We start from the raw sequence: 19,262 nt of genomic DNA on the forward strand, positions 1-19,262 counted from the left end.
CTCCCTTGGAAGAATGCCACATATGATCGGGATTCCTCCCTTGCTCCTAACTAATTCAATGGCTGTCCTGAATCTCTGTATTAGTTCCTCACTCCTAACTCGTCCAACATCATTACCCCCTGCACTAATACAAATAATGGGTTTGTTCCCATTTCCCGTCATAATATCATTCATGTTTCCATCAATATCACCAATTCCAGCTCCCGGATAGCAAACCCTTAATCTGTTCCCCCTATCTCTGGCACAAAACGTTCTGTCTAAATACCTCACCTGGGAATCTCCCACAACCAAAATTCGCTTCGATTCTCCCTTTTCCTTTCGAGCAGTTTGGGGACCTGCGTTTCAATGCTACTCATTGCTTTGTCTTTGCCTCCTTGTTGAACAACAGGTTCACCACAGCACTTGTCCTCTAATACGTCAAATGCATTAAAAGTCCTTAGGTGTAGGCTACTAGTTTTGGGTTTTGTCAAGGTCTTCTTAAGACCCCTGTCATTCACAACTTGCCAAGACGAGGTCTTCTTAATACCGGTCTCCTCCTTTGTTTCGTCCTGCTGTTGTATCAGCTGTCGTACCTCCCGTAGCGAATCCAACTGTCCTCAGAGCTCCAACCAGACTCGCCAGCTCCTTCACTAATCCTTCCATTATTGCTATAACAATATTAGTACAATCGGATAATATTAGTACATTGTTATTAGAAACAATGGGTATAAATTGGATAAGTTTAGAGTTAGGAAAGACTTGAGTAAATACTGGTTCGGTAACAGGGTTGTTGATTTGTGGAACCAATTACCGCGTAACGTGGTGGTGGGGTCCCTCGATTGTTTCAAGCGTGGGTTGGACAAGTATATGAGTGGGATTGGGTGGTTATAGATAGGAGCTGCCTCGTATTGGCCAATAGGTCTTCTGCAGATACCTTGTTCTTATGTTCTTATATGTAATATTCTTGGTATTATTCTCATGGCTTCATTTTGCACCTTCTCCAACTTGTTTAGTCTGCCTCCACCAACACAAGACATGACAGGGGCAGCATAACCAATGAGATCTCACAGTATGCCATGTGATTACCATTGGAATGTGACATATAGAATATGAGTAATAATTATGTACTGTATGGGTTTGTGAGCCCATTGGACCATATATATAGACGAGGGTAGAAATAGTCTAAGCTACTGTCCTTTTGAGATGTGCTTCCTTTTCTCAATAAACTTATTTGAACTAGGAGGGGGGTGGTTAAAGGCACCAGGTACTCGTCTAGAGCACATGGCGCGTGTGGAGCTGAAGCTCGACCTCCATTACCACACCTGGATGAACACACACACGCACAGCACTCGCGTGCGCGCGCACATGGTCATAAATATTGAGCCTCTTGAGGTAACCTTCAAACAGCGGGTTTTTACACAGAAGTTACTCCCTGTAATCGATAATATAATTAATGTAGAAGGTATTGATGAATAATTGGGTGTCCTCAGGATGTATGCAGAGCAGCTGGAGAAGGCGGCTGCTGCTGCTCTTCCTCCTCATGTTTCCCACTTGTGCCCTTCATAGTTTTTGTTTGACTTTGTTCATTTGATCAATGACTATAATACCTTTACATTTATTTAGTTTGATCAGTCAGGGGCATAACTGGCCGACCCCTCACAGTGTTCAAGAGAGAACTGGATAAGCACCTCCAAAGGATACCTGATCAACCAGGCTGTGACTCGTACGTCAGGCTGCGAGCAGCCGCGTCCAACAGCCTGGTTGATCAGTCCGGCAACCAGGAGGCCTGGTCGACGACCGGGCCGCGGGGACGCTAAGCCCCGGAAGCACCTCAAGGTAACCTCAAGGTAGGGTATCATTTTGTCTGGTTTTGTTTAAGTTTAGTAACAATGTGAAGTGTGGTCTGGCAAACGATGCCAGGGTCTCGTGAGAGAGGTTAAAGAGTGCGAGTACCAACTTTCACCCACAATTTAGAAGCCAAGTGTCCGGGGGACACCAGGCGCCCCTAATTGATGATGACTCGGTGAACAAAAAGATTAAACTGCCGGTGTGGAGATCTCTGGAGAGCGTTTGACCACCTCAACGTGTAGATGAAAGGCCTTAATCATTACATGGCTCTAGTCACTATCTACGACTACCTACTGTGATCCAGTTCCCAGATGTCCAACCACTTGCGGTGGACGGTAGAGTGACGGTCTCGCTGCATGCAGGTAGGCGTTCAATATCCGACAGTCCTCAAGTAGTTGGGCATCATTCGTCTCCCCCATCCCATCCTTAATCCTTATGACACTCGCTTCCCAGTGCCATATAGTTGTAATGGTTTCGCGCTTTCTCCTGATAGTTCCCTTCCCTGCATCTGTGTGCTAGCTACTACTAACCAACCTCTCCTCCAATCTAATCAACCTCTCCTCCATCAAAGAACGTCGCTTTTCCCTTGTATGCAAAGGGCTAAGGCCAAAAATGGTCGTACTAAAAAATTGGAAGCGGTTCGCCAAAGTGACGTAGTGTCCCGTTTTCTGTTCTGGGTCCTCTGGTAGGTTAAGAGAGGACACTTCCCTGGAAACACAAACCGAAACTGTCTATTTTCCGCTTGTTACAACTTTATTACAAGTTGTTACATCTTGGCTTAACGTTTATGACGTATTAGAATGTTGTTACAACTTGCTATATTGCTTGTTATAACTGGTTAAGAGGTATTAAAACTTGTTAGAACGTTGTACCAACGTCGTAGTTTCGGTGTGTGTGTGGCGGGTTTAAATTGATCATTTTCTTGACATTGGGAAACCTTAGGAGGACGGGCTGCTGCTCTTTGGTATCTTAGACCTCAATATTGTTGGTCCATATAGCTGAAAGGTCAACAAACCGATACCTCAGCTTGCAAGAACAGGCTACCGCAGCTGTCTTCATGAGCCTCCACAGGTTGTCCAAGTGTCAACCATTATTATTTTATAGTACAACCGCCAGAAGTGGCGGATGTACTGAATTGTCTATAACCCAGAAAATTGTTCGAGCTTAAGGGTTTCTTAATACATGGGCAAGTTTCTTCCACATCTCGTCTGACGGCCATGTGGGAGATGGGACAGTTGAAGTGTGCGGACCGCCGTGGGTGCCACTGTCTACTCCTTGGACGACAGTGTGTAGAGTGGTGTACTGAAGGTTCTCTGCCACTGTTATTCTTGACTTTACGATGGTTATCGAACTCGAACTCCTGGACTTTTCTTCCCAGGTGCTATTAAATCTCTCGTCACCCGCTGCTTCCTGGTACATGGTAGTCGCGCGCACATGCTCAAGACTTCCTCTCCGGGGGATCTCTCATAACTTATTTGACAAATCAAATTAGTGAGTCTCGGCTGATTTGTTTGTAAACAATACTGCTAGAGTTAAAGCTCCACTATACACTTTTGATGTGAATTCAGTAATGTACTGCACTTAAGAGGCAGAGTGGAGCATAGACCTGCCTGACATGGGGGAGGGGGGGCATGACGGCTGAGTGGACAGCGCTTGGGATTCGTAGTCCTAAGGTTCAGGTTTTGATCCCCGCCGAAGGCGGAAACAAATAGGCAAAATTTCTTACACCCCGATGCACCTGTTCACCTAGCAGTAAATAGGTTCCTGGGAGTTACAGCTGCTATGGACTGCTTCCTGGAGATGTGCAACAAAAAGGAGGCCTGGTCGAGTACCGGGCCGCGGGGACACTAATCCCCTAAATCACCTCACGATAACCTTGAGATAGACGCGCTGTGCTCTCTGACGACACAGTTGGGTCAGGAGGTTGCTTCTAATATGAGATTACAGTTTCCTCCACCTGACGATGACTGTAGCTTATTTACTGTTACAATCCCAGGTAGCCGAAAAACGAGTCTCTGAGAATTGTCGTCAGGACTGACCTGACTAGAAGGTCGGAGATATACAGACATGAATATCCATATGTAAAAAATAATTGGGTAAATTTTACAGAGTTTAGGAATGTGGGCAGTAAATAAGAAAATAGATAAATGACTGGTTATGAGATGTGGACAATTTGCTGGAGGTCAGAGGCTCGCTTCGGGAGGGCTCTGACCCCACTTGAGTACCAGACATCGTGAGGGGAAGCTGCGCTCCATTTGAGCTCCCGTTGGAGAGGATCCCCTGTTGGATATACCTTCAAGAGAAAGGAAGTGTGCAGACGTTCCAGCTGTGGAATCGAGGTGGGAACGTTGTGGTCTCGAGTCCTGGTCGGCAAGGAGAGTTTAAGCCACCCAGAGACATTATCGTGGGCTATGGGAGCGCCCTGATCAGACTCAGGTCAGTCTGATCAGGTCAGAGGGAGAGCGCCCTAGACTAGACAATCTGTGGTAAGCACGATTTTAAGCCAGTTTATAGTGATTACTTGTAGTTGGTCGTATGCCCAGCGACAGTAGCGAATGTTTATTGATAAGTTAGACATGTTTTGGCAAGACCGAAGGCCTAAAATAAGAGTGGAGATGGAGGAACGTCCTGGAAGATGGAGCGACGTCTGTCTCCTCTGAGCGCTGGCAGAAGACTGAGGGAGCCCAGCTCCTGGCGGGGTAGCTGCCTTGAGGACCGCCTGGCCAGGCGGAGCATGGACCAGCCCAAACGGGCGAGTCCGCTCTCTCAGTATGTAGAGAGCAGATAGATGTTGGATGAAAACAGTGTGGATTATTTCGTCTGTGTTTATAAGGAATCATTTTTATTGGCGTGTCAATGGGTTGCAGGTTTGTCTTTGGAAGAAGTTGCCGAGTGGACTTCGAGCCCGTAGAGTGAGTTAGTGGAAGAGACTCAAAGACTGTTGAAGGAGTAGTATACTCTGAGGAAGAGTAGCCCCACAGTGAAGAGTAGAACCTTGAGCTGTGAGGAGAAGCAGTGAAGAGTGTCACGTGCTTCTGTAAAGTCAGTGGTGAAGCACCATTGTTGCTCAAGGAAAACTTCATGGTGTAGCAGCCTGGAAGAGCTGCGGAGGATCCTGGTAGATAAATCCAGAAGAACCTGAAGATGTCAGGGTAGTGAACTTCCAGATGTGGACGGGAAGTTCTGGTTGATTACTTGTAGGGAGTTGGTATTGTTTGGTTGTCATTAGCGTGCATGACGCAGTGAAAGGTGAGTGAGTGTTTGCCATTTTTGTGCCAAGGAGTACTTATACTGAAGTAGTTACAGTCGTAGGCTGGATTACCTGCAGAGACATACATGTGTGTTCTAGGATTGATAGGGTGATCGATTGATCATTGTTGTATATCAAGGAACATTTATACTAATATTTATGTTATTGAATTCATAAGCTGGTTTTCCTTGTACATGTTAATACATGTATATTCTCTTGCTGATAGTGCAACATTGTGTTATAAGACTTGACCTACTTGAGGTTGGTAGTATTAGGTGGTGAATCAGAAGATAGGATGCCACTTGATAAGTAGATGATAGAGTTCTGATGGTGTTGGAGTGCAACCTGACTGAAATAGTATAGTGTAGGATTTATTATTACTATTATTTTATGTGTATGTATTGTGTATGTGCTTTGTCCAGTAAATGCATTCAAATTTGCTGGTGTTTGCTCTTGTCCTAGTGAGGCTTCCCAAGAAGTAGGAAAAAAGGTGAGAGAGAGAACCAAGAACCACAGCTGTGGACAGGGAAGAACAGAAAACTAATAAGTCAAAGGGGATTGAGATCAAATCACATAAGGAGAGAGTGGGGAGTCACAGTGGCTCGAGTGGGTGTGTGCACGTGACAACGAGGCTAAGTATTGGAGCCACATGCCCTAAAAGTGTGACTGTTACGGCTCTCTCGGGTCGCAACCGGGTTCTTTCTCTGATGATGTTAGAGGTAGGGTATCCGGCCCCAAGCTAGTAGTGGCTTTCAAGGGATGTGATCCGTAACGCAAATAAATTAAAGGGAAAGGGAGACAAAGGCAAAAACTTAATAATATAATTGTCACCATCACCATAAATACTATATATCTTATCACACGGGGGAGGTATAAACACTATTATATACAATGTAGTCTTCTTCTGAAGACGCGGAGTGTTCCACGGTGCTCGACGATGCTAAGGTCTTGGTCCTCTTGTGGCCTCACGACGAATCCTTCGATTCTCTTGAGTCTACCCTAGCCACAGGCCAGCCAAATCACAGTTCCACTGGGGGCACCGTCGTGGAGGCTGTCAACCACAAATCCAGCCTGTAGCTGGCAGGTTCCAATCAGCAACGCTGGTTAGGCCACTCCACGACCGATACTAGGGTAGCGAGCCCTAGTCAGGAGCCTCGTGTGATCTCACAGATCACTCTCCTCACCACAACACCCCAGTGGTTAAGCGTCTCCACCAGTCAGTCCCGGGTACGACAATCCCTCAGCTGCCATGTCACAGGCAGGCTAACACCTCAGTGTTCATCCGGGGGGTGACTCACAGCTGCTGCAGCAAATACTTGGAGACAAGACGGCTGCCTTGGGTAGACTGATCCAACTTCCATTACAGCAGTCCCAGGTCGACTCTGTAATCAGACACGTCATCAGTACTAGGGACACTCTAGGGCACCTCACTTACAGGCTTAGACACAAACGCCCACCTATCCACTCCATAGATGGCGTTGCTGTCTAAGCTCCACCTCACCAGGGGTCAGCAGCGGCTGTGTTATGAGCTGATCAGGACGGGAAACTAGCCCTCGTGGCCAGTATATCTCATCCTCACTAGATGGCCCCGTCCATTTGGAGGGGGTTTCGGGAGCTGACCCACAGATGGCGCGGTCGTCACTGCTCCGTGCTCGGATGCTGGGCTCGGGTCCGTAACAGTGACGTTGAGCCACTCTCCAAGAGCCAGAAGCGCCCAGGGTGGTGATCTGGTAAAGTATAAGCACTCTACCGAGTGCTTGTGGGTTGGGTTGTCCATAAAGGAGGATCAACGACACCACCACCAACCGCAATACTGTTAAGTGCCTTAGCCCCAAATGGGTGTGCCAGATCTGAGAATATCCTTTTGGGTCGACTGTAACCACACACCCAGACTTCATGCACGGAGGCCAGATGCGTCGAATGACCAATCCGAAAGGGGGGGAGAGGCGAGAACAACCACCAAAGATCCTGTAGTATAGGAGAGTGATAAAGACCAAAGTGGTCTTCCCCTCCACGATGCACCAGAAGTCCTTCTCTCACTGGGTCGTTTTCTCTGCAACTAGCTTGCAGCGATGAAGCAGGTAGAGGACGGGTCCTCACATCAAATTTGATATTCAGTGATCGGGAATAGGGGCTGGAGCCTGAACCCGCTCAAGTGCCTCTTCAGGACAATTGTTAGTAAGGTAATAAATGGGGGCATTACTGCAGAATGAGGGAATGACATACAGACCTGTGTAAACAAAATAACACTTTATTCAATAACTTACTAATACACAACCCCACACTTTATATTAAACCAAGAGTGTCACTTCAAATCTGACAAACACCACTTTGCAGCAGGTCTCCTTGATCCACCACCTGACAGGTGTATAGACAGTCTCGACCCACTGGACGGGTCAACAACAACAATGAACTAACCTGAAAATACTTCGTGTACACTCTTCTCAAATCAACCACGTCACCGACACTACGTCAACATATGGAAATGCGTATATTATGGAGGGTATGTGGTTGTATTGAGAAGGGCCAATAGTCATGATGTATCAAAAATAGTGGGATAGATAGGCCTGGCCCCCAAGGAACTAAGGTTCCTATTAATGATTCTGTTCTAAATTACAGGTCTGCTGTCTAGTAGCTAATCGTCTACACGACTTCAACAGGATGAATTGATACTTCTTATAAACTAACTTGTTTATTAAACCCTCTAATAACCCCCATATACATTAATACAATAATTTTCTTTAACACTCTACCTCACGTTCAATGCCTTAGTCCACATAGACAGGATGCAAGGTTTACAATTGCAACTAGGGTAAAGACTACTTGGAAGGACACTAGTAATGGCTCTAGGTAGCCTGGTATCACTTGAGCACACTTGGTTTCACTAAAACAGCCTAGAGTAATCTTAGTGATAAAAGCACTAGCTTAGACTACACCAGAATATTAACTAGACAAATTTGCCAGGACATGGACTCTCGGTATTATACTTACCTTATTCAACCTTGATTCTCTAAGATAAGGGAGGAGATCGGAGCCCACGAGGGTAGAAGTGAACACAACAGCCAGACACAGAGACCGAACACAGCCCCCTCCGCTCTCATAAATATGCTGCCGGGAAGCGAGCCTAGCTGATCATACAGCCATAAACATTATAAGTCTTCACCGACATTCATTATTAGTTACTTAAACAGTTCTAAGAATAGCTGATAACTAGTTAAATATTATATTTAATAATCAACAATCTCAGAGTCTGAATGCTCTGTGAGAAACAAGATTCATCTTAAGTCTGGCAAGGAAGACGGAACCAAAGGCGCACCTAGGAATTCAGGCTCCATGAATGTAGATGTTATTGTTAATTAAATATCCTTCTCACATGATCCAATTCTATCAATTAATGTATAGTAATTATTTAGAGCTCAATTTGACCTCTGGTTTCCAAGTAAGAACCCAGGGTTGTAACAGCGTACACAACAATGTCACCAAGACAATCACCACAATAACACACCCACAAGTAATTTACGTTACTTCACTCAATGCCACTAAGACATAAAACAACACAAGTAAATTACTTTAACAACAATGTCAGACATTAAATCAATTGCGTTAACGTCACGCGGACGACCATCAATCTGATACAATTAACGTGAATTATTTGAGCAATTGTTAAGTAAACACCCACAGTTACATTAATCAGTCACTCGGACAATTTACCAATACTTGCTAAAAGTGGCATCTGGTTAAGCTAGATAATACAGAACAGTACTCTAAATATATTTACTGAAAGGAAGTAATCTTCCCAAAGTTGCCCGACTCCACAGTGGTTGCACACTTCCCTGTATTCTCATCTTGATCTTTAATTGATCTCATTTAAATTTCAATATAATAAGTTTATCGAGGTAAAATACACACAAAGGGATGAGGTAACTTATCCCTTTGTGTGTATTTTACCTCATCTTATGATGTGTGTAATAATTCACATGATCTATCCACTGACGCTTTCTTTAGATATACTCGCACATAAAGGCATTCAGTACGGCATCATTTTAAAATGACCCGGTATCACTGCAATCTTCTATTCCTCAGGATTTCCATCCGCTGAAATCATCTTGCTCTTAAGATAGCATATGTCAAGGAGACCTAGGACATACGCTAATACAGTTTTGATGTTTGAGTTCAGGTGCATGTAGGATGGAATTCTCGATTCAGTCTGGTCACCCTCAGTGGACACCAGTAACCCACAAAGACAAATGGTAGCAGCAGCAACTAACACCAGGCTTGGACCAGCATTCCCTTGATCGGCTCCAAGCGGATGTTGGTGCAGAGGGAGAAAATTTGTCTGTAGCTCTTCCCCCCCCCCCCCTACCAGAGCGTGTGGGAGCATGGACGGACTGGAAGTGGTCACCATCAGGCCCAATACAGGGCTCTGGTACAACTCAGTAACACAGCTGGGACATCCTTCTTTTCCAATTCCTTTTTCTTTCCATCTTCACGGATTTGTATGCGAATTTTATCCCTTTGACTTTTCTCGTTTAACGAAAGATTTGTTCTTAATGATGTCTATTGAACATTTTGAACGACCAATGCCCTTTAGACTATGCACGTTGAAACATGATAGGTTTTTACACAGCACCGAGTAGAAGATACAAAACGCATAGGGGTTGTACAAGGTCACAATTGGCTTGTGAGTACTGTGATCAGCAGCGTAAAAAGCAAGCGATGGGGGAAAGACGAAAACTGGGACTCTGCTATCCAGCCCACTAGGTTGCATCACCACATTACCTTAGGAATGTACAGGGGAGGCAAGACAGGAGTAGTGACACGAGTGTACACAATCGTAACAAAGGGTTGTTTGTGAAGGAAGGAAGCTAATGGCGTCGTCGTTGTCACCGTAGGCGGCGCCGTTGCAGGCAATGAGTCACAATAACGTGGCTAAAGTAAGTTGACCAGACCACACACTAGAAGGTGAAGGGACGACGACGAAACGTTGTCGTCCCTTCACCTTCAAGTGTGTGGTCTGGTCAGCGGCGCCGTTGTCACCGTAGGCGTCCTCGGCATACACATGTGTGTTCATTTGAAAACTTTTTAAATTAAAAATTTCTTCTACTTCATAAACCTCGGTGCCGTAGGCGTTGTCGTCACTGTAGGCGTTGTCGTCACTGTAGGCGTTGTCGTCACCGTAGGTGTCCTTGGCATACACACGGGTGTGTGTGTGTGTGTGTGTGTGTGTGTGTGTGTGTGTGTGTGTCTGTACTCATAGTTTGTTGGGATCGAACTGTCGAAAACCCAACACATTTAAAATAGGTTTGTTCTGAGTGTTTTTCTTATGCTTTGTAATATAATGGGGTACATTAATTTTTTCAGGTGTCAGCCTCAGCATGACCTTTTGTCAGGTGCGACAGACGTGGTGCTGAGGTCTGACAAAGGACAAGAAATAGTTTTGGAAAAGACTGCATCATGGATATATTCGGCTATATCACGAAATACATGAGAGAGTACATTATATACAATATAATACATGTATATATGTTAAGGCACTGTACATAATATGTACAGTTATATATATAACTTGAGATACTATGACCATGAAAAAGTCATCACTCATCCGGTGATTCCTCTCACTTAAGGATCATCCACTTTTCCGGAATTAGTACCACTATCGGGAAACTGCGTGTTACCTCAACGCCGACCTCTATATATCAAAGGCGGTGACTTCCACAACTTCAAAGACGTCTACCATGCCGCTAGGTCCTCGCGTCCTTTTCCTTGGTGAGGGTGGAGCATACTGTAACAGTTGGGTTCAGCTGGTCACACACACACACACACACACACACACACACACACACACACACACACACACACACACACACGCTCTCTCGCTCTCTCGCTCTCTCGCTCTCTCGCTCTCTCGCTCTCTCGCTCTCTCGCTCTCTCGCTCTCTCGCTCTCTCGCTCTCTCGCTCTCTCGCTCTCTCGCTCTCTCGCTCTCTCGCTCTCTCGCTCTCTCGCTCTCTCGCTCTCTCGCTCTCTCGCTCTCTCGCTCGCTCACTCACTCACTCTCTCACTCTCTCTCTCACTCACTCACTCTCACTCACTCACTCTCTCACTCACTCTCTCACTCACTCTCTCACTCACTCTCTCACTCTCTCACTCACTCACTCTCTCTCTCACTCACTCTCTCTCTCACTCACTCTCTCACTCACTCTCTCACTCACTCTCTCTCTCACTCTCTCACTCACTCTCTCACTCTCTCACTCACTCTCTCACTCACTCTCTCACTCACTCTCTCACTCACTCTCTCACTCACTCTCTCACTCACTCTCTCACTCACTCTCTCACTCACTCTCTCACTCTCACTCACTCTCACTCACTCACTCACGTGACGACTGGATGTCGACGCGATGGAGAGGAGTAGATTTCTGTTCAGTTCATTCTCCGACCAGCACTCATTGCCTCGCCCGGTGATTCTGATTGGCTAACAGAAATTCCCGCCACCGGACGAGCCACACCGTGCTGACCGTTAACGACCTTCACGGTCGTTAACCTTGTTCTTCCTGTAATATTGAAAGTATTACTATTAATATAAGTGCCTTTTTTTATGCGACGCAATAACACGATAAAGCATTCCATAACACTCCTCCCCCCTTTAAGAGTGTTATCTTGGAGCATTCAGACTAATTTTCTTCACCGAATGTAGCACTATTCCTTTTGCGTCCATCATATTAAGTTTTAACTCATTCTAGTCATGATATGTCTTATCAGACATACCTTATAATTTTGTAGACATGGTGCCGTACCTACTGACCACTGATCTTTGGCGTACAGGATCTCCTTTGCCTCCAACTGCACACAAAATCTGTTTTAACAACAAATCATCTTTATAAGTATATAAAAAAATACCAACCCGTTCTCGCACTTTCGTATAGTCAATATTGACTTATTAAATACGTGCATGTGACGTACTAAACATACTAGTTTTCCTTGAAAAGCTTCATAGAAAACACCGACCTTATCTAACCTTAGTATGTTAAGATAAGCATCTTATTGCTTCGTAACTACAATTTTTACTTAACCTATTATAGGTATAGGTTAAGTAATAATTGTAATTACAAAGTAATAAGATGCTTATCTTAACATACTAAGAAGGTTAGGTAAGGTCGGTGTTTTCTATGAAGCTTTTCAAGGTGAACTAGTATGTTCAGTATGTCACATACACACGTATTTAATAAGTCAAAATTGACTGTAAGAAAGTGCGAGAACAGGTTGAAAAATACATAGGTACGTTTTCAGAACACAGCGCTTTGGACGGTGTGGCTGATGCACACAAGTACTTTACTGAGGTCTACCGTCCCTCATCACTTTACTCTTTCTTATTTTCTTTTCTAAAACGTCTTGATTCACACTTCCATCTACTGCCATTATACTTCCGTCTCCTGTCGTCATACTTCACTCCCTCGTCTTCACCGACGATCGTCCCTTTCGTTTCCTCATTTATCCGAGACTTCGTCTTCGACTTCCATCGAATCCTCGGTTTTCTTCTATTCCTCCATGCTTGTATCATCTCACACTTCTCACCTCTATACAACTCCATCTCTTCTCTTTCACGTTTTCTGTGAAACGTGTCAACTCCTGACATCTCAAACAACTTAACTCCATTATCCCTATGCTTCTGTGCTCGTGGACAACCTGACGCTCTACTTCCGTCCTCGGTCTGTCCACATCCTTCCTTCTGCTCAGCACAATTGCATTCACCTTCCGACTCTTAATTTCAACGGGCTGGGCTCTAGGAAGCGCTGGAGCAGGTTTTCCCGCTCTTTGACAGGATAAACAAGTTCTGCAATACCTTTTTACATCTGCGGCCATACCTGGCCAATGAAAATGCTCTTGTATTTTCCTAAATGTCTTATGGACACAGATGTCCCGCCATTTCTAATGCATGGGCAACTTCCAATACAGAGTTCCTATAACCTTGAGGTACAATCACTTGATCCTTTTCAACCCAGTCTTTGTCAGCTGGCGCATGGTCTGATCGCCATTTTCGCATTAAAACCCCGTCGTCCAGGTAATAGTAAGTAGGTGACGTGATACAAGCATTTCCTCCCTTAGCTTCCTTGATACGTTTCTCAAATTCTAATTTCTTGGCAGCTATAAAATCTGGTTTGCTTACCTTTGTGGGATGGTAATTGTGGTCTTACTTCCACTCTCGCTGTACTTGGTGCTACATGTTCCTCGAACAATCCTTTTAGGCCAAAATCCACCTCTTCCTCCTCTGCAGAAGATACGTCCAGCCTCTCTGGCACATCTTAGTCAAGCACTCTGCGCTCGGGTTACGACGCAGGCCGGATATACTAACATTTAATCATCTTCCGAGGGATCATCCAGAATACTGGCTAGCGTTATGTTATCACATTTATCATCTTCCAAATTGTTTTGATGTCCGTTTGGTATATCACTGCGCAGTACCTCTGGCAACACACTTGAACCACACAAATCGTTGCCCAAGATGACGTGTACTCCAGGAATGGGTATGTCCGAGCACACTCCTAACATCACTTCATCTGTAAAGTAATCAGAGGTTAGCTTTACTATACACACAGGTATATCCATCTCTGAATTTATACCCCATACCTTAATGATTTGTCCGTTTATACAAGATGTGTATTCAGGGATCAGGCTTTTCAGTATTAGGCTCTGATTCTCTCCTGTGTCACGTAATAGTGTGACTTGTTGGTCAGGCTGACCCCCAATACTCGCCATACCTTTGCTAATGAAAGGGTTATATCCTTTCGTAATGAACGTCATCACCTGGGGCAATTCCTCTTTTAAACTTATACGGACGACTGTATTTACTTACTGTGAGGGACACCACTCTCCTGCCTTGCCTACGCTCTCTACTGAAGTGTCCAGGCTTGTTACATGTGTAGCATATTATGTGAGAAGGGAATCCTCGTCCTCTCGAACTACGTTGTCCATTATAATAGGATTCGCCATGTCTCCATTGTCCTGTACCTCGATTTCTAGACGATGTTGTACTTCCTCCCTGACCCGAGGGTGCGCTAGCCTGAACCTCTAATTCGTCACCTCCCGACGGAGAAAATTCCACATACCCCTGACTTTGTCTGGCTATCGGCTTGCCCGTATATCCACGACCATCTCCACTGTTCCAAGTATACTGTCTTTTACTACCGTGCAACTTTGCGTGACCTTTTTCTTTGTTCCTGGAGACTTCTGTAAGCTTCCATAATTACATCTGCTTTGTCCGCTGCTTCTAAGAGTTTTTATTCCTGCTTCTTGAACCTTAAACCTGGTGTCTGGAGTCACCATCTCCAAGAATTTTTCCATAAACATAAATTGTTTTAAGTCTTCGACCCCCCTCCCCGCTCAGCTCGTTGATGCCGTGAGGGGGGCATAGTGGGCGGCTGCTGGAGTGTGATGCTCCTTGGCACAGTCCTCTGTCCTTTTCTAGCCTTGCACTCCTGCTGCTGTCTTCTCTAATTGTGCCGGATCGCTTTTCCTTTTCCTTATGTTTCGTTTTTCTCCCCCCCTCTTCTCCTATCTGCTTGTCGTTTCCTGCCGACCTTTTGCTTGTTTTGGATTATTTCTTTGGACTACTTCTATTTTGGTGCCCGGGTGCTTGAGGAGGCATACTCTTGCACCCGTAGAACTGTAGTACCCAAAGTCTCGAGCGAGGGGAACCTTTTGTCAATCCCCCTTTCGTCGCTGAACCCGATCTCGACGGACTGACGGTTCTTAAGGTGGCGTTTGTGGGGCGTATACTCACGACGCACCCCTGGGGGGCCCTGGCATGATCGGCGATAGCTTCCTGTTGGGTGTTCTGCCTCTAATTGTGGCTCCATGGTGGGTATGGGGGCACATTCGTGAATGAATTTCTTTCTCTTCGTCTCTATGTCGATGAATGTTTCCGTTTTACCCTCTCAGGCTCGTGGGGTGGGCGACCAAGCCCCCGAGTCGGCCTGTATTGGAAGACCAGGCTCTGTAGCTTCCGCTGCGTTGGGCCCCGACCTTGCTCCTCCTTTAACCGTCCTGACTTCTTCCCCCAGCTCCCCTCCCTCCTCTGTGGTTGGGTCGAGCCTCCAGCCCCCAGTGGTGACCACTTCGTCCCCTGGTGCGGCTAAGTCTCTCGTTGTGACTACTGCGCCTTTTGACCCCTCTCTAGGGGTTCTCAACGCCGTTCGCGCCCCAGCCGCACTCGCTCGATTCCTTCCCGTGCTGATGCGTATCAGGCCTTGTTTGGTCCTGCTTCATGGGCCAAATACTTTGATCTCCTCCCTCTTGATTCTGCGCCTCCTGACGATTTCTCCCTCCATCGGCATCTTGTAGATTCCGTGGATGCGTCTGTTACTTTCAACCCCACTCATCTCGGTGCACGTGTCGTTGCTGCTCCCCAGGATGCAGCTTCCCGCTTGGCTGCCTTATCTTATCTTGGCGAGATCCCTGTTCGGGTCTCCAAGAACGTTCAGATGAATGCCAGTGTTGGCACTATTCTCCTCCCACCCCATGTTCCAACCGGTGTTCGGAATCTGCAGGATTGCCACGATGAGATTCGGCATATCCTTGATGCCCAAGGCCATTCTGTCCTCCAGGATGACTCGTTTACTCGTCCCCCTCGTGGTCGTCGCCGTCAACCCCTTTGCGTTGTGAAGATCACCTTTGATGGTAGGACCCTTCCATCCTCTGTCATTCTTGCTGGTGCTAAGTGCTCTGTCCAGGAGTATATTCCTTCTCCTTGACTTTGTAACAAGTGCTGGAGGTTTGGGCATGGTGCCCTCCGCTGCTCTGGGACTGTCTCTCTCTGTCCTTTGTGTGGGGGTGAAGGTCACTCTAAGTCGGAGTGCACTTCTCCCCAAGCTCGCTGCCTCAACTGCGGTGAGGCCCATCCTACCTTCTCCCGTGCCTGTGTCCATTACAAGCTTGAGGCAGCCGTCCTCAACCTAAAGCACCGGAAGCGTTTATTTTTTCCTGAGGCGAGGCACCAGGTTCGCCGGCTCCCGCCTTATACTAACATCTCTTATGCTCGCGTGTTGTGCTCTTCTCCTCGTCCTTCCCCTCTTCCTCAGACTCTCAACCGTTTCCGGGCCTTGGACCCTGATACGCCCACTGCCCTCTCCTCTGTTCCTTTGTGTTCTGTCCTGAGGGTTCCCCCTCCTGGTCCTCTGTCTGGGGTTCCCCTATTTTCTACCCGGTCTGTCATGTCTCCTGTGTCTTCTTCCTCGTCCCCCTCCGATCCTCCTTCACATCCTCTTCCTCCATCTATCTGCTCTCCCCGCCGCCTGTCGGTGCAGGCGGATGTCCATCGCTCTCCTAACGGCCGTCGTGTGTGCTCTCGTTCAGCTTCTCCTGTTGAGACACTGGAATCCGTTGCCCGGTACGAACTTGCTGGGGACACCAGTCTCTTTAAGGCAGAAGCGTAAGCCTGGCTCCTCTCCTTCCTCCTCCCCGGCGGGTAAGAAGGCTTTGCTTTCTTCCTCAGCTCCTACTTCTGGCTCTGTTGCTCCTTCCCCTCCCGTTTCAGTGATTGCGCCTCCTGTTCCTGCTATGGAGGTTTCTTTGGCCCCTGCTTCCCTTTCGGTTGCTGCTCTTGCTGGGGTGCGCTCCCCTCTTTCTACTCCCCCTCTTCCTGCTGCTGTCCTTGACTGCTCCTCTCCGTTGTCTCCTCCTCTTCCTCCTCAGGACCCTGCCCGCCCACCTCTGATCTGTTCTCCCGTTTCCTTCCCTCCGTCTTTGCTCATTTTACCCATGCCCCCTAACCCTGACTTTGCTGACCCTGATCCCGACCTTGATATTCTTTAACGTGCTCTGTTGCTCTTTCGCCTTTGTTTCTTCCTTGTTCGCTGTTTTTGTCCTTTTTCTTCTCGTCGTTGTCCATTCTTCAATGGAACGTTCGAGGTTATTACGCCAATTTCCTCGAACTCCAACTTCTGATTTCGCGGTTTTCGCCCCTTTGTGTCTGTCTCCAGGAGCCGATGCTTGGTGCTCGTCCTGGTCGTTTTCGTGGCTATTACTTTCTCTCCCCCCCCCCAGCCGTTGCTGGGGCTTCTAATTTTTCTGCTCTCTTGATTCGTGCTGATGTTCCCTTTGTTCCTTTACTTTTTCCTTCCCCTCTCCATTGTTCTGCTGCTCGTATCTTTGTGGGGAAATGGTACACAGTTTGTTCCATTTATCTCCCCCCAAGTGTCCCACTTTCTCTTCCTGATTTGAAACGCCTCCTAGACTCCTTGCCGGAGCCTGTGCTCCTGCTGGGTGACTTCAATTGTCGTCATTCTCTTTGGGGTGACGTTCTAACGAATACCCGGGGTCGCCTTCTTGAGCCATTTCTCCTCTTCTTCCCTGTCTCTTCTGAATTCTATTGAGCCCACTCATTTGGACTCTCGGACTCGCACCCTATCTTGTCTTGATCTTTCTCTCTGCTCCTCTTCTCTTTACTTAGATTTCACGTGGCAGGTTCTTGATGACCTCCATGGAAGTGATCATTTCCCCATCCTTGTTTCCTTTTTCTCTTTTCGCCCTTCCTTCCCTTTCCCTAGGTGGCAGTTTGCTAAGGCGGACTGGACCCTATTTACCCTCAGTGCTGCTCTCTCTGACCTCTCCCTTCTGCCTCTCTCTCGCGCTCTCCTCCTTTTTCATGACAGTCTTCAACGCTGCCCTCCACTCTATTCCTAGCTCTTCCTCTCGGGGTCCACGGAAGTGCGTTCCCTGTTGGAATGCGGACTGTGCTCGGGCTGTCCGCTGTAAGCGTGCAGCCTGGAAGAGGCACCGCCGTAGGCAGACGTCCGATTCTTTTCTTTTCTTTCGGAAAGCGAGCGCGGTGGCCCGTAGGGCCATCCGTACGGCTAAACGTGAATGTTGGGCATCTTATGTCTCAACAATTACGTCCGAAACCCCTCTGACCCAGATCTGGAAGCGTATCCGCTAGATAGCGGGTAAGTTCGTTCCCGATGTTTCACCGGTCCTTCACCTCCATAATACTCTTTTGGCGGACCCGTTGCAGGTCGCTTCCGAAAAGGGTTCCCACTTTTCTTCTGTTAGCTCTGGTCTTCATCTTCCCCAATGTTTCCTTCTTCGTAAACCTGTCCTTGAGTCTCGTCCTTTAGATTTCTGCACTCGTCTTCAGCTTCCCTATAATGATCCCTTCTCTCTCTCTGAACTTCGTTCTGCCCTGGCCCTCTGCGGTTCTACGGCGGCGGGCTCCGATGGTATTCATTATGAGATGCTTCGCCATCTCCCTCCGTGCACGTCTCGGTATTTACTAAGTCTTTATAATCGGATCTGGGAGTCGTCGTCAGTCCCTGAGGACTGGCTCGATGCCGTTGTAATCCCTGTTCGCAAACTGGGGTCTCTGGGTACTTCCCCTAAGGACTTTCGCCCTATTGCTCTCACAAGTTGTCTGCAAACTCTATGAACGTATGGTTAACGTTCGTCTGATGTGGTTCCTGGAACACCATCACCTCCTCTCCCCTTCTCAATTTGGTTTCCGCAAGTGCCGCAGCACGACAGATGTCCTGGTGAACTTGGAGGTCTATATTCGTACTGCTTTTGCTGCGAAGACATCCGTTGTTGCCGTCCTTTTTGACCTGGAAAAGGCTTACGACACCACTTGGCATTATCATATTCTATCTCAACTTCATTCTTTTAGCCTTCGTGGTCGTCTCCCTCTCTTTCTCCGCAGCTTCCTCTCTCGTCGTTCCTTTTGGGTGCGCCTTGGTACCGCGCTCTCTGCCTCTTTTCAGCAATACGAAGGTGTGCCCCAGGGTAGTGTTCTGAGCACTACTCTTTTTCTGGTTGCCCTCAATGGTCTTCTTTCCTCTCTTCCTTCAGGTGTCTTCTCCGCTCGCTATGTCGATGATCTTACCCTTTGCTGTCAGGGTGATGATTCGCCTCTCCTTCAGCGCCGGCTTCAACTTGCAATTGATGCCATGTCGTCTTGGGCCACCGATCTTGGCTTCAAGTTCTCTACTTCTAAGACTTGTGCCATGACTTTTACGCGGAAACGGGTCGTTCTTCGTCCATCTTTGTCACTTTATGGTCATCCCCTTGAGTACAAAGATTCCGCGAAGCTTTTGGGGTTATTCCTTGACACTCGTTTGTCTTGGTCTCCCCATATTTCTTACCTCCGTGTTGAGTGCTCTAAGGCCCTTACCCTCTTTCGGGTCTTGTCCCATACTTCTTGG

General features: G+C 47.1%; 1 pseudogene; it reads right to left on the minus strand.

Moving 5' to 3' along the window:
* Positions 1 to 9,149: 9,149 nt before the first annotated feature.
* On the minus strand, positions 9,150 to 9,997 carry LOC138364006 (motile sperm domain-containing protein 1-like; annotated as a pseudogene).
* Between the last annotated feature and the right edge of the window lie 9,265 nt (positions 9,998 to 19,262).

The sequence above is a fragment of the Procambarus clarkii genome, chromosome 12, assembly GCF_040958095.1.
Source record: "Procambarus clarkii isolate CNS0578487 chromosome 12, FALCON_Pclarkii_2.0, whole genome shotgun sequence".
Taxonomy (NCBI): Eukaryota; Metazoa; Arthropoda; class Malacostraca; order Decapoda; family Cambaridae; genus Procambarus; species Procambarus clarkii.